This window comes from Carlito syrichta, unplaced genomic scaffold (genome assembly GCF_000164805.1).
Source record: "Carlito syrichta isolate Samal-C Ts95f unplaced genomic scaffold, Tarsius_syrichta-2.0.1 Scaffold314844, whole genome shotgun sequence".
NCBI lineage: Eukaryota > Metazoa > Chordata > Mammalia > Primates > Tarsiidae > Carlito > Carlito syrichta.
The window spans coordinates 20,867-36,396 of NW_007258940.1; the positions used below are offsets into that span (position 1 = coordinate 20,867).

At 42.6% G+C, this 15,530-nt stretch overlaps 1 pseudogene; it reads left to right on the forward strand.

Annotated features, from left to right (window-relative positions):
- Positions 1 to 1,781: 1,781 nt before the first annotated feature.
- On the forward strand, positions 1,782 to 9,586 carry LOC103274647 (annotated as a pseudogene).
- Positions 9,587 to 15,530: the final 5,944 nt, after the last annotated feature.

Below are 15,530 nucleotides of genomic sequence, written 5' to 3' on the forward strand. Positions count from 1 at the left end.
AGACTTAGAGAGTAAAATAAGCTGCTCAAAGTCAAGTAAGTAGGTAGTTGAGAAATCCAGACTAAAACCCTGACGGAGGCTGGGTGTGGTGACTCATGCCTGCAATCCCAGCACTTTGAGAGGTGGAGGCGAGAGGGTGGCCTGAGTCCAGCAGGTCAAGGCTGTGATAACTGTGATCATGTCACAGCCCATCAGCCTGGGTGACAGAGTGAGACTCTGACTCAAAAACAAAGAAACAAGCAACAACAACAACAAAAAAACCCCTGATTTAAAAGTTATACTTTTTTCATAAGACTGATGAGAAGTGGGGTGAGAAGGAAAGAAAGAACAAGAAGTCTATTCTGTAACTGGACATGCTCAGGGCCACATAGTTACAAGAGAAGCAAGTGCTGACACTTACCTGTAAGACTTCAGCAAAGCATCTATGCTCTTGCCCTCCACAAGTATTAGACCTGGCCACAGGGGAAGTGAAAACTTCACCCATCCAGCAATCAATGATCATGATGAGAGAATATAATAGCCTCACAGAGGTGGCGATATTTAATCCAAGTCTGAGTTGACATTTACTAGAGTTGGGGAGAGGACATTTTAGACGTAGTACTTTCAGTTGGGAAAGCACCTTTCAAGTATTATTGCATTTAACACTTTTTTAAAAATAGCAAGAGATAAGTGGTACTGTCATTAATGTCCCCACTCTGAAGATTAAAAAGATCAGAAGACTGAGGATCAGGTAGGCTGAGCTGACACCCCTTATACCTCATGACACATTCAGGCAATAGTATACATGGAACAGAACCCACTGAAGGAAAAAATCTTTTTTGGCAGGCATTGAGTTTTAAATTTTAAGGCAGGAAATGAGGTCATTGCCAAGTATTTGTATGCTTCTGCATGATTCTGCCTGATTTATCACAGTAATAAGTTTTAGCTTAAAGGATATTTGAATGAATAATAAATTTTTAAAATCTTCTCTATGGCTTCCTGCCTTTTAAGGATGCTAGGACAAAAATTCTCTCCCAAAATGTATGTAGGTTTGAGTGTGACCCACCCTGTCAGCATGGGTCAGGAGTCATTCTAAAGTAAAGGTAGACTTTCGTCTATGGCTTATGCCAATGCTTGTAATTGATGAAGAGTGACAGGCAGGCCATATGCAAATATTTGAGCTAACCTCCTAAATGCATGGAAACTGAGGAAGCAAAGATGAAAAGAAGGAGTTTAAGGAAAATAGAACAAGTTGCAGCATGTTTCATACAGATTGAAGGGAGCACGCATTCCTTTAATTGCATTTATGGAAATCATTTAACAAACAAAAAACAGGACATGTGAGACAGAATCAGCTATTAGAACATTTTTTCTGGCTGGGCTCAGTGGCTCAGCCTGTAATCCTAGCACTTTGGGAGGCTGAGGCAAGTGGGATGCCTTTACAATAAATAAGAAATTAAGCTGGGCTTGGTGGCTCAGCTTGTAATCCTGTACTTTGGGAGGCTGAGGTGAGCGGATTGCCTGAGTTCGCGGGTTTGAGACCTGCCTGGGCAACTTGGCGAGACCTCATCTCTACAATAAATCCAAAAGAAAAGAAAAGAAAGAAATTAACCGAGTGTGGTAGCACGTTCCTGTAGTTCTGGTTACTTAGAAGGCTAGGGCAGAAGGATCGCTGGGGCCCAGCAGGTTGATGCTGGGGTTGCCATGAGTGTGCCATTGCACTCCAGTCAGGGTGACAGTGAGACTCCAACTCAAAAACAAGCAAACAAAACAAAGAAAATTTTTTCTGTCACATCAAAAAGATGTGTGAGGGAGAAACAAACGTGGCAGCATCCAGGGAGAAGAGAACCAATGAACCACGTCAGGTTCAGGAAGGGTTGAGACCAAAGGAAGCTGCAGAGCAGACCATCAAGACATACCCGAAAGGAAGATAGAAAATGACTGACATGGCTCGGGCTCGGTGGCTTAGCCTGTATTCCCAGCACTTTGGGAGGCTGAGGCAAGTGGATTGCCTGATCCCGCAGGTTCAAGACCCACCCGGGCAAATTGGCAAGACATCATCTCTACAATAAATCAAAAATTAGCCAGGCATAGTAGCATGTGCCTGTAATTCCAGCTACTTGGAAGGCTGAGGTGGAAGGATTGCTGGAGTCCAGCAGGTCGAGGCTGCGGTGGCCGGGAGTGTGCCACTGCACTCCATTGTGGGTGACAGAGTGAGACTTCAACTCAAAAAAAAAAAAAAAAAGAAAAAGAAAATGACTGACATGGAGAAAAACAGTAAATATTGTGTTTCTAAAAGCTTAATATAACTTTTATTGAACAATACTGTGTATCAGACACTGTCTTACTTGCTTTATATTGCTCAGCATGTTCACAACAAGCCCTATGACTTGCTCAAAGGCCCACCATTGGTTGAGATGAACTGAGACTGATTGATTGATTGATTGAATCCGAGTCTCACTGTTGCCCAGGCTGTAGTGCATTGTCACAATCGAGGGTACTGCAGCCTCGACCTGCTGGGTTCAGGTGATCCTGCACTTCAGCCTTCCAAGTAATTAGGACTACAGGCAGACACCATCACAACTGGCTAGTTGATTTAATGTTGAGATTAAGTCTCACCAAGTCACCCAGTCTGGTCTCGAACACCTAGTCTCAGGCAATTCTCTCACCTCCGCCTCCCAAAGTGCTGGGATTACAGGCATGAGCCACTGGGCCCAGTGGTTAGCACAGTCTTCTGATTCCGCAGCCAAGTAGTTCAATAGCTCTGCTCTCTTTTTCATTCTTGGAACCTCAACTTGTGCTATGTTCAACATTCTTCAGATTCTCTAGTACGCTGTTATGGACTGAATTGTTCCTCCCTTGTTTCCCCGCAGTCCCCTCCCTCTCCCACCTCCAATTTATATGTTGAAGTCCTAAACCCCAATATAACTGTGTTTGGAGATGGAGCCTTTACAGTGGTAATTAAGGGTAAATGAGGTAACAAGGGTGAGGCCTAATCCAATAAGACTCAGGTCCTTATAAGAGAGAGTCACTAGGCATGATTGCACACAGAAAGACACAGTGAAGTTATGGCCAACTACAAGCCAAGGAGACAGACCTTACAAGAAACCATTTTTAATGGTACCTTGATCTTGGACTTCCAGCCTCCGAACTGTAAGGAAATCAATTTATATTTTTGTTTGTTTGTTTGTTTGTTTTAGTTGGAGTCTCACTCTGTCACCCAGACTGGAGTGTAGTGGCACGCTCCCAGCCACCACAGCCTCAATCTGCTGGGTTCTGGGGATCCTTCCGCCTCAGCCTTCCAAGTAGCCAGAACTACAGGCGCGCGCTACCACACCTGGCTAGTTTTTTATTTATTGTAGAGATGAGGTCTCGCCAAGTTGCCCAGGCGGGTCTTGAACCCGCGGGCTCAGGCAATTCTCTTGCCTCGGGCTCCCAAAGTGCTGGGATTACAGGCTGAGCCACCAAGCCCAGTCAATTTATATTGTTTAGGTTACCCATTCCTGGTATTTTGTTATGGTATGGCAGCCCTAGCAGACTACCATACTGTCTGGCAATAACAAAGGCTAGCTTAGTATATAGAGAATCAGATAATTACAGACATATGATTTGAAAAGAAATCAGAGTATGAAATACAGCTATTGTTCTTGCCCCTGTACCTGGGGTATTTTGCTATTCCTAGAATCATACCATAACTTTGGAAGGCAATTTGTGAGGAAAATTGAGTGGTAGCTCCATTATTTAACTTTTATCTATTGAGTTCTCACAATGAGCTAGGTGTCAGATATCTAGTATTTGACAATATATACAAATAAATAAATCAATGTGATGCCACACGAAAAGGACTCTGATAAAGGCATAGTGGATAGAACATGGAATTGGAACCAGGCTAATCTGTGCTTGAATTCCAGCTCTACTATTGTAGTGTTATGAGGAAATTGCATAGTCTCCATTTCCCAGACTGGCTTTCTCATCTGTGAAATTAGTTGCTGGGAGCAGTTGTAATCCCAGCACTTTGGGAGGTGGAGGTGAGAGGATTGCCTGAGCCCAGGAGTTTGAGACCAGCCTGGGAAACTTGGTGAGACCTTGCCTCTATAATAAATCAGCTACTTGGAAGGTTGAGGTAGAAGGATAGCTTGAACCCAGCATGTTGATGCTGTGGTAGCTGAGCAAGCTGCTGCACTTTAACCTGGGCAACAGAGTGAGACTCTGACTCAAAAAAAAAAAATTAGTTTCACACACACACACACACACACACACACACTCACACACACCTTAAAACCATTGTGAAACTAAGTTGCCTATTATATATAAAGCAAATTTAAAGTGGAATGGCACATAGTTGGTACTCAATTTAGTGTCATTATTATAATTATGTACAAGATCATAAAAAGATTATCTCCTCTACATGAGAATATTAAGGAAGACTTCCCAGATAAAAAAAAGTATTTAATTTTAGTTTTGAGAAATGAGTAGTTTACCTGGCTGATGGGGAAGATGTATTTGAAAATGCAGTTCAAGTACAGAGAACAACATGGGTAAACATAAAAAGACATAAAACCAAAGTACAGGTTCAGGGAACTATGCTTAATTCAAGATGGTTGGCCTAGAGATTGAAGGGTAGTGAATTAGGATGTGGTACAGGCTGTTTATAACAAAGTTATAAAGTAGCCATGGCTTAAATTCAACAGTCTATTCCTCTCTCACATAAAAGTCCGAGCAGGTATGGTACCTCTGCTCTTGTACAATCATCAGAGTCCCTGGCTTCTTTTACCTTTGTCTTCATCCACATAGTCCAAAGTGACTCACCACCATGTCACATTCAAGTAGGTGGGAAGGAAGAAAGAGAGCAAAGGAGGGAACCACCATTCCTTTCAAGGACAGAAGCCAGAGGTTGCACAATACCTTCTTCTCATATCCCCTTCACCAGGAGTTGATTACGTGGACACATCAACTTGGTAAGGGAGCCAAGAACATGCAGTCTATGCCAAGATATCATTTTCCTATACCAAATTCTTATAGATTTTTAGATTTTGTTTTAAATCTGCTCAAAGTTCATGTAAGAAATGTGTATTTCTAAAGAGTATTTAATAGTATTTCTTAGGAGGTTGGTGATCTATGATACACTATAAAGTGCCTGCCACTAATTACTTTTCTTGGCATGACTACAGCTGGGCTCTCTGATCTGTGTACTCAGTAATCCACCCCATGTGCTCTTCAATCTCATGCTTACTGTAAGGAGAGGAGAATTTTTATCTCATTTGAACTTGAGAAAGAGGAATAATTTTCAGATTGGGTGTTTGGGCAACAATGGATGGAGTCCCTATTGAACGGAAACACAATGCCATGATACTGCCAAAGCAAGCCTTTTAAATGTTTTCCCTAGGTGAAGAGTTTACTTTTTAATAATTTCATAGTCATTTGATGGAAATTGCAATTACAATTTTAAACATACAAAGTACATTAAAATAGACAATTTGCCTGTGGCATAATTAATTCATAAAACTACCTGACTAGACTAGGAGAAGTTAATAAGAAAAAAAAATTCTGGTTTCTCAAAGTAAAAAAAATTGCAGGGTCATATGGAAGGTCAATCTTTAGAACTTTTAGGAATCATCACGCTGATTTCCACAGAGGCTGTACTAGTTTACACTCCCACCAACAGTGTAGAAGTGTTCCCTTTTTGTCACATCCTCTCCAGCATCTGTTATTTTTTGAGTTATTGATGATGGCCATTCTGACTGGAGTTAGGTGGTATCTCAGTGTAGTTTTTTGTTTGTTTGTTTTGTTTTTTTGAGTTGAAGTCTCACTCTGTCACCCAGACCGTAGTGCAGTGGCACGCTCCCGGCCACCGCAGCCTCGACTTGCTGGGCTCCAGCGATCCTTCTGCCTCAGCCTTCCAAGTAGCTGGAACTACAGGCATGCGCTACCACACCTGGCTAATTTTTTGATTTTTTTATTGTAGAGATGAGGTCTCACCAAGTCGCCCAGGCGGGTCTCGAACAGGCGGGTCCCTGGGCTCAGGCAATCCACTCACCTCAGCCTCCCAAAGCGCTGGGATTACAGGTTGAGCCACCGAGCCCGGCTCAGTGTAGTTTTAATTTGCATCTCCTTGATGACTAGTGAGGCTGAACATTTTTTCAAGTATCTGTTGGCTGCTTGTACATCTTCTTTTGAGAACTGTCTATTCATATCTTTTTCCCACTTTGTAATGGGGCTGTTTGTTTTTTTCTTTTCAGCACGTTTGAGTTCCTTGTAGATCCTAGATGCTAGGCCTTTGTCAGACATAGAGTTGGCAAATATTTTTTCCCCATTCTGTGGGCTGTCTCCCTGCTCTCTTGATGGTTTCTTTGGCTTTGCAGAAGCTTGTCACTTTGCTGAGGTCCCATTTGTCAAGCTTGTCTCTTATGGCCTGGGCATTTTGGGTTTTGCTCAGGAATTGGATGCCAGTTCCAACTTCTATAAGGGTGTCTCCTGTATCTTCTAAGGTTCTTGTAGTTTGAGGCTTTACATTTAGGTCTCTGATGCACTCAGAATTAATTTTTGTGTATGGGGATAGGTAGGGGTCCTATTTCAATCTTCTGCATGTGGTCAGTCAGTTTTCCCAGCATCATTTACTGAATAGGTTCTTGTCTCCCCAGTGGTAGGTGGTGGAGGCTTTGTTGAAGATAAGTTGGTTGACAAATTGAGATTTTGCTTCTGGAATCTCAATTCTATTTCATTGGTCTATATGCCTGTTCTTGTACCAATACCAGGCTGTTTTGATTATTGTGGCTTTATAATAAAGTTTAAAGTCTGGGAGTATAATACCTCCTGCTTTTTTTTCCCCCCTGAGGATTGTTTTGGCTATTCTTGGTTGTTTATGTTTCCATATGAATTCTTGTATTGTTGTTTCTAGGTCTGAGAAGAATGTTGCTGGTAATTTGATGGGTATTGTGTTAAATCAGTAGGTTGCCTTAGGTAGAATGAACATCTTAACAATGTTGATTCTTCCAATTCATGACCATGAAATATTTTTCCACTTGTTTGTGTCATCTTTAATTTCTTTGAGCAGTGTTTTGTAGTTTTAATTGTAAAGGTCTTTCACATCTCTGGTTAGGAAGATGCCAAGGTATTTCATTTTTTTGTGTGTGGCTGTTGAGAATAGAATTATGCTTTTTATTTGGGTTTCTGTTTGTTTATTATTGGTGTATAGAAATGCGATTGTCTCTTGCATATTTATTTTATACCCTGAGACTTTGCCAAAGTTCTTTATCAGTGCAAGGAGGTACTGGGAATATACCCAGAAGAACTAAAATCATTCTATAAGAAAGATACCTGCACACGTATGTTTATCGCAGTCTTGTTCACAATAGCAAGAACATGGAATCAACCATGCTGCCCATCAAAAGAGGACTGGATAAAAAAATGTGGTACATATACACAATGGAATATTACAGCCATAAATAACAAAATCATGAACTTCGCGGCAACTTGGATGGAATTAGAGTCTATAATACTGAGTGATCTTTCACAGAAGCAGAGAACTGAGTATCACATGTTCTCACTCATAAGTGGATCATGCAGTGAACAACTACTGTAATACCATAAGAAAAGGATTGACAGTAGTGGGAAACTGCGGGGGGGTAAGAGGGATAGGGAGGTGAGAGTGACAGTAGTCGAAATCTGCCAGGGGAGGCGGGGCACACCTCACCAACAAGGGTACCTGCACCATGAATATTTGTGTACCCAGCCCCTGAATTGTACCCCACAATTTCAAAATAAAAAAATTTAGAAGTTGAAAAAAAAGATTGCATGCACCCTAAACGTATTTAAAATGTCACAATAAAAATTATAGGTCAAGCTGGGCTCGGTGGCTCAGCCTGTAATCCTGGCACTTTGGGAGGCTGAGGCAAGTGGATTGCTTCAGCCCAGAGGTTTGAGGTCAGCATGAGCAACATAGCAAAACCTTGTCTCTACAAAAAATAAAATAAATAAATAAAATTAGCCAGGTGTGGTAGCGTGTTCCTGTAGTCCCAGTTACTAGGGATGCTGAGGTGGAAACATCATCTGAGCTCAGGAGGTCAAGGCTGCCATGAGCCATGATTGTCATGATCATGCACTGCACTGCAGCAAGGGTGACAGAGTGAGACCCCAACTTAAAAAAAAGTTGTACCCATAAAAAGATCAATTAGATTTTATCAAATAAAAGCATGAATTCAAAAGCATGAAGCTAAATATGGCACCAAGTTCACTACTTCTTTAAAAATAATAGATCCAAAAGCTCCCTTTGAGTTGGGATAAGAAATCAGTTAACAGAAAACATGGCTGGCCAGGCACTGCGGTCTAGGCAGCGGGACACTGCAGGCAATGGCTGCAGTGCGCCTGGCAAGAACAGCGCCTGGCAAGAACAGCACCTGTAGGGCGGGAGCCACGCTACACTTGCCTGCATCTGCCTGGTGGAGGAGGGCATCACCTTCTGGGTCATTCACAGGGTGGCATACATAGAGATCGACTGGAAGGCCTACATGGCCCAGGTGAAGGGCGTCATCAATGGCACCTATGACTATACCAAACTTCAGGGTGACTTGGACCTCTTGTGTACCCAGCTGGGTTTGTGTACATCTTTATGGAACTATACTGTGCCACTGGCCGGGGCACTGACATCCGCATAGCCCAGGACATCGTTGCTGTGCTCTACCTGGCTACCTTGCTGCTTATCTTCTTGATCTACCACCAGATTTGCAAGGTACCTCCCTTCATCTTTTTCTTCATTTGCTGCATCTCTTACCATGTCCACTCCATCTTTGTGTTGCAGCTCTTCAATGACCCAGTGACCATGGCGCTGCTCTTCATCAGTATCAACCTCCTGCTGGCCCAGCGCTAGGGCCAGGGCTGGGGCTGCTGCTGCTGTTTTAGCCTGGCAGTCTCTGTGAAGATGAATGTGCTGCTTTTTGCCCCGGGTTACTGTTTCTTCTCCTTACACAGTTTGGCTTCCGTGGGACTCTCCCCAAGCTGGGCAACTGTGCTGGCATTCAGGTGCTGTTGGGACTGCCTTTCCTGCTGGAGAACCCCATTTGTTATCTGTTATGCTCCTTTGACCTTGGCTGCCAATTTCTGTTTCTCTGGACAGTGAATTGGTACTTCCTCCCAGAAGCCCTCTTCCTGCATCGAGCCTTCCCTGGCCCTGTTGGTCACTCACCACACCCTGCTCTTGCTATTTGCCTTCTGCAAGTGGCACAGGATGGGGGGAAGCATCCTGTCACTGCTGAGAGATCCATCCAAAAGGAAGGTTCCACCCCAGTCCCTCACACCCAACCAGATTGTTTCTACCCTCTTCACCTCCAACTTCATCAGCATTTGTTTCAGCTGTTCCCTTCGCTACTAGTTCTACGTCTGATATTTCCACACACTGCCCTACCTCCTGTGGGCCACGTCTGCACGCTGGCTCACACACCAGCTCAGGTTGCTGGTGCTGGGGCTCATTGAACTCTCTTGGACCACATACCCATCCACATCCTGCAGCTCTACCACCCTGCACTTGTGCTATGCTATTTTTCTGCTGCAGCTCTGACTAGACCCATAACCTTTCCCCAAAAGTATCCAGCATGGCAAGAAAGCCCACTGAAATCAATCCCTTCCCTCCAGTTCACTCTCAGGACCCTCGGTGGGATAGACTCTGTGCCCCTCCAAATAATCCTTGCCAAGTCCAAAAAAAGAAAACAATTAACAAACAAAAGAACCATTCTAATGTAATTGTAATACAGAACATCATCTAATGATATTGAATTAGGTGATTAAGCCTATTAGTAATAAGTAAAAAGGACCTGTGTCCCATACTAGGTTCCAGGAGGAATAAAAGGGAAGGAAGTATATGACTATTTTCTTCTGTGCACAACAAGATTCTGGGTTCTTTAAAAATTATAAGACTTAATGTAGTGTAGGTCTAGTTGCTTAATTTAGTGGTTCTCTATCTTTTTTTTTTTTTTTTTTTTTGAGTTGGAGTCTCACTCTGTCACTCAGGCTGGAGTACAATGGCACACTCACAGCCACTGCGGTCTCGACCTGCTGGGTTCAGGTGATCCTTCCACCTCAGCCTTTCAAGTAGCTGTAACTATAGGTGTGCATCACCATGCCCAGCTAATTTTTGATTTACTGTAGCGAGGAGGTCTTACCACATTGCCCAGGCTGGTTTCGAACCCGTGGGCCCAGGCAATCCTCTCACCTCCACCTCCCAAAGTGCTGGGATTACAGCCGTGAGCCACTATACCCGACTCAGTGGTTCTCAATCTGTTTGCCCATTAGAATAACCTCGATAGCTCTAAAAACATATATCAATGCCCAGGTCAGACTTCAGCACGATAAAAACAGACTTCTTGAAAGTATAGCTTGGATTCCCAAGTGATTCTTATGTGCAACCATGATTAGGAACTACTAACTTTACTGGACTATGAGTTCCTAGAGGTAGAAAACTATTTTTGGTTCATCCCTAAGCCCATCACAATGCCTGACACATATAGATACTCAAATATTCAATTAACGGATGAGTGGATGGATGGATGGATGCATAGATGCATGGATGGATAGATGAAAGCTATCATTTCCTGCCCTCAAGGTGTTACTATCAAGTAAGAAAAATACACCTTGTATACAGATAGTTGAGTAGACACAAGCCAGTAGCTGTTGCATGATTGCTATTCTACTTCGCAACAAAGATTATGATCTGAAAGAAAGTTTAGTTAAGTGCTTATAATGAAGTACTTTTATTTATAAGACAAACAGGAAAGCCTTCAATTACACTGCTGTTAACACTTAATTTTAAAGGAGAAGGAAGGAGTCATCATATAGAGTTTATCACTTAGAAAGAATAAAAATAAAACTTCTGATAGCAACAAGGGAGTGTGAAGACCAAATCTTGGAAGTGAATTTTGGGAGTACTGTAAGCCCTGTCCCAATATTATGTTTTCTAGGGCAGACTATGTGTTTGGTTTGATTGGGTTGTACTTTGTTTGGCTTAGTTTTATAGTAACTTTATTCCCCTTTTTTCATTATTTTAAGGCTACCAGGCCACTCCATTATCTTCTAAACTATAATCAGTGTTTTTATTCAGCTAGATAATCCAGTATTTGGATAGTAATCCTTTCAGGGCACTCAGCAGGCATCATTCTTACCTAATTCCACCACACCCTAGTAGATTTACTTAACATCTAAACTGAGCCCAGATCTTTTGGTACCAAACACTGCTCATAGGTGACTATGCAAATTATGACTCATCTTAAACAACTGGGACATCTGTAATTACTATATCTCCCAATGTAAATAAGAAGAATAAATAAACTGAAGAAACAAATGACATTTGGGCAAAAATCTTATCTTCAGGTCAGCTTGCATATTTATGTCTGATGAGGAAAGAGAACATACTTACAGATTTCTTGGGGGAGAAGTTATTGGAAAAATTTGAAGTGTTTTCCAGCATAAAATTGCATAATGTGTCTACTCAAAACTCTTTAGCAGAATAGTGCTTATCAGAAAACAAAAGCTGGTAGTTAGCCAAACTCCTTAGGCAAATGAAATTCAGGCACAGACATTGAAAAGCTGGTTTAGAGATAAAGCTAAAATGTTATCTCCCAAGACTCAAAGATTATGACTCACATGTTTTTCAACTTTTGATAAGTGGTGCACCAAGATCCTCCCACTCTCAGGAATAAGACCAATCTGGGGAGTGTTCTAGTTCTATTCTGATTGCTGGCAGACAAAAACCAAAAGAAAGGGTCAGACACCACACAAACATCACCTTTGGTGCAACAATCAATGGCAATTCCCCAGGTAGCAGGGCTGACAGCTGACCTCTATTTTTTCTTCATCATCACATGTGCCAACATTTGACCTAGGCACTCAGAGAAACTTGATCAACACCAAAGTAATTTTTCTCAAGTATTTGACCTTTCATCCTCCCATCTAGGAGATGAATCTTTGCTGGTGCTCCTCCTTGTTGGTTAATTCCATATCTTTGTTGACCTTTTCCCCTCATTTCTCAAATATTTGTCTAATATTCTGTCCATTTACTTCATTTGTGGCCTCCCAAAATGGGTCTCTAACCCATTTTCTCCCTCTTTCTATGTTCAGGTCAAATTCTCCAACTGCTGCCTGCTGATCATCACTTGGGTATACAAGTATCCAAAATAAAACTTGTATCATCTTACTATCACAAAATCTACTACTCTTTTCACATCTTAGATTCATGACCTTTCATACCTCAGGTCCTCCCCACCAGTGGGTTTCCATGTGTTCCAGTTCCATCTTGGAACTGTATCTCAGAATTCACCTCTGCTCCCTGTCCCCTCTTTCAATCTCTCTGCCAGGCTCTCTTTATTTCTCATCTAGACTAATTCAAGAGCTTCCTAAATGATCTTCCTGTTACTTGTCTTTTTCCCACCCCCACAGTTATCCTCCTTCTTAAAGAACAGCAAATGTAATTTTGTCACACTTGCTTGTAAATTTTTGCTGACTGTCCCTTGCCTACAAGATCAAGTCCAAACTTAATCAAAAGAGCCATTCCAAGACTTCCCAATAAGATCTCATCCTCCTCCAGTTTTGCTCTCTGATATGCCTCACCACACTTTTAAATCAATTTCTCTTTATCCTCCACAATATATGCTGCCTACATTTTGCATATGTTGTACTCTGTAAAATATCTGATCTTTCCCACTCTACTTCCACCTCAACCTGGAAAGATTTTTTTTATTAAAAAAAAAAAAGAGCCGGGCTCGGTGGCTCAGCCTGTAATCCCGTGCTTTGGGAGGCCGAGGTGAGTGGATTGCCTGAGCCCGCGGGTTTGAGACCTGCCTGGGCAACTTGGTGAGACCTCATCTCTACAATAAATCAAAAATTAGCCGGGTGTGGTAGCGCACGCCTGTAGTTCCAGCTACTTGGAAGGCTGAGGTGGAAGGATCGCCAGAGCCCAGCAGGTCGAGGCTTTCAGTCTGGGTGATGGTGTGAGACTCCAACTCAAAAAAAAAAAAAATCAAATATCACCTGGCTGGAAAACCTTTCCTGATCTCCCCAAGGTTTAAACCATCCCACTTTTGACTAGGCCAGGCACATAATTCCAAGCACCTCAGAGGCATCCTGCTAGAAATTATGCTCCTTGCACAGACAGGAACAGTATCTAACTGACTCACCACTGTATCCAGCCTCTAACATCTTGTCCAGCATGTAATCCTTGTTCTGTTTTATGTTTTCATAAATTAATCTCTTGCCCTTCAGGGTAATCAAAACTCTGGTTACCCTGAGACTTCCGTGCTGGAGGGGGCACAGGCAGGCCCTCCATCAACAATCCCTGCTGAGCTGACTCTTCAGTCATCTCAGCCCAGGAGGGGTGAATGAAGAAGCTGTCTTACAAGTCAAAATCCAGCTCCAGAGATAAGAAACAGGGGTGAGATATTGGTGGAAGGGAGAGTGTTAGAAAAAGAGGAGAAAAAATTCCAAGTCACTCAGCAAACCAAAAAAATCTAAGTAGAGGGAAAAAGTGGGTTTGAAGCCTATCAAAGAGACTTCCTGGAAAGCCAAATAGGAGATAAGGTCAAAGGCTCAGGCATGAACAGAGAGCAAGTGGATAAGGTACTAATTCAGTATGAACCCCAAGGAGGCAGAGCTTTCTCCCTTTGAGACTCCATGGGTCTTTTACAGTTAATACCTTACATTGTAATTTATCTGTTTATGTGCTTAAAACACCCAAAAGATTGTGAGTTATTTTTTTTTTGAGTTGGAGTCTCACTTCGTCACCCAAACTGGAGTGCAGTGGCACACTTCCAGCCACCGTAGCCTCGACCCGCTGGGCTCCGGCGATCCTTCCACCTCAGCCTTCTGAGTAGCCGGAATTACAGGCATGCGCTACCACGCCCAGCTGATTTTTTTTTTTTTTTAATTTATTGTGGAGATGAGGTCTCACCAGGTTGCCCAGGCGGGTCTCGAACCTATGGGCTCAGGCAATCTACTCACCTCAGCCTCCCAAAGCGCTGGGATTACAGGCTGAGCCACCGAGCCCAGCCAGACTGTGAGTTCTTTGAAGGCAGCCACCCTGCCTTATTCTTTATATTCTGAATAAGGCAGAATATTACATAGGCACCTGGTACCATGCCTACCACTTTGCCAAGGTTTTACTATAATTTCTTATTGCATTGAAAAATTTTAGGCATAATAAATTATTGTGAAGGGGCTGAGTTTCACTGTTGGAACCATGAATGAAGACTGCTTTGGAGGTAGAGAATCCACAGAATCAATAGACTGAGTGAAATCATAGAAGTTCAAATTACACGAGACACCTAGGATGCTTGAGCTGGCTTTTCTCGGCTTTTTTTTTTAGGTTAATGACCCTGAACTTTGTGACCGAGGATTATTTCTACCTTGGTCCCAGTAAGTTTTCACCTATAGAAAGCTCACACTGCATAAAATACCTGGCAAAAAATTTTTTGCCATTATTTAGCCAAAATCTTCTTTGACTTTGACAATTTGTTGATACTTGTAATCTCTAAGAATATGTATGATCTTACCAGATTAGACTCAGAATATAGTCAGCTCCATTTTTTTTTTTTTTTTGAGTCGGAGTCTGTTGCCCAGGCTGAAGTGCAGTGGCATGCTCACGGCCACCCCAGCATCGATCTGCTTGGCTCCAGTGATCCTTCCATCTCAGCCTTCCAAGTACTGGAACTACAGGTGCACCCTACCATGCATGGCTAATTTTCAAATTTATGATAGAAACGAGGTCTTGCCAAGTTGCCCAGGCTGGTCTGGAACCTGCAGGCTCAGGCAATCCACTCGCCTCAGCCTTCCAAAGTGCTGGGATTACAAACTGAGCCACTGAGCCCGACCTGACCCCATTTTTAAAAGAGCAACTCATACACAAAACTATTGGTCTATTAACTTTCCAGAATTTCTCTTTGACACAATGCAAACATGAGCTTTTTAGATAAATATTTCATATGAAGATTCTTCTGAAGTGGTTACAAATGCTTTAATCTTCCTCCTCTCAAGAGGAGAAGTCCATGTGCCTGAATCAGGGTGGGTTCATGACTGCCGTGATCCAATGGGGTATAGAGGAGGTCATGTGATTTGTAAGAGAGCTCATTAAAAAGTTATGTCATTTCTGCCTTGTTCACCCTTAGAGCCACCTGAGCCAGTACAGAAGAACTCTGACTACCCTGAGGCCTCTGAGCTGGAAGGGGTACTGGCAGGCGTTCCATCAACAATCCTTGCTGAGCCATTTCTTCAGCCATCTCAGCCCAGGGGATATATGTCAGCAAATAAGCTGTTTTACAAGTCAAATTCATTCAAGTCACCTGCCATTTAAGTCATCCCAAGTGACGTCCCAGAGCCATTTTGGTTGTGTTTATTCCAAGTTCTTCACCATAGCTTATTTCATGGTTCAGGTGGTTACAGCAACTACTTGGTGTCCATTAAAAAAAAGAGAGAGAGAGTTCAAATCCAGGTCCACCGAGAGAGTGGAGTAACTGAATTCAAGACCCATTGACTTTGACCTGTACTTCCTGGGTCTCAGGGGTACTAAAATAGAC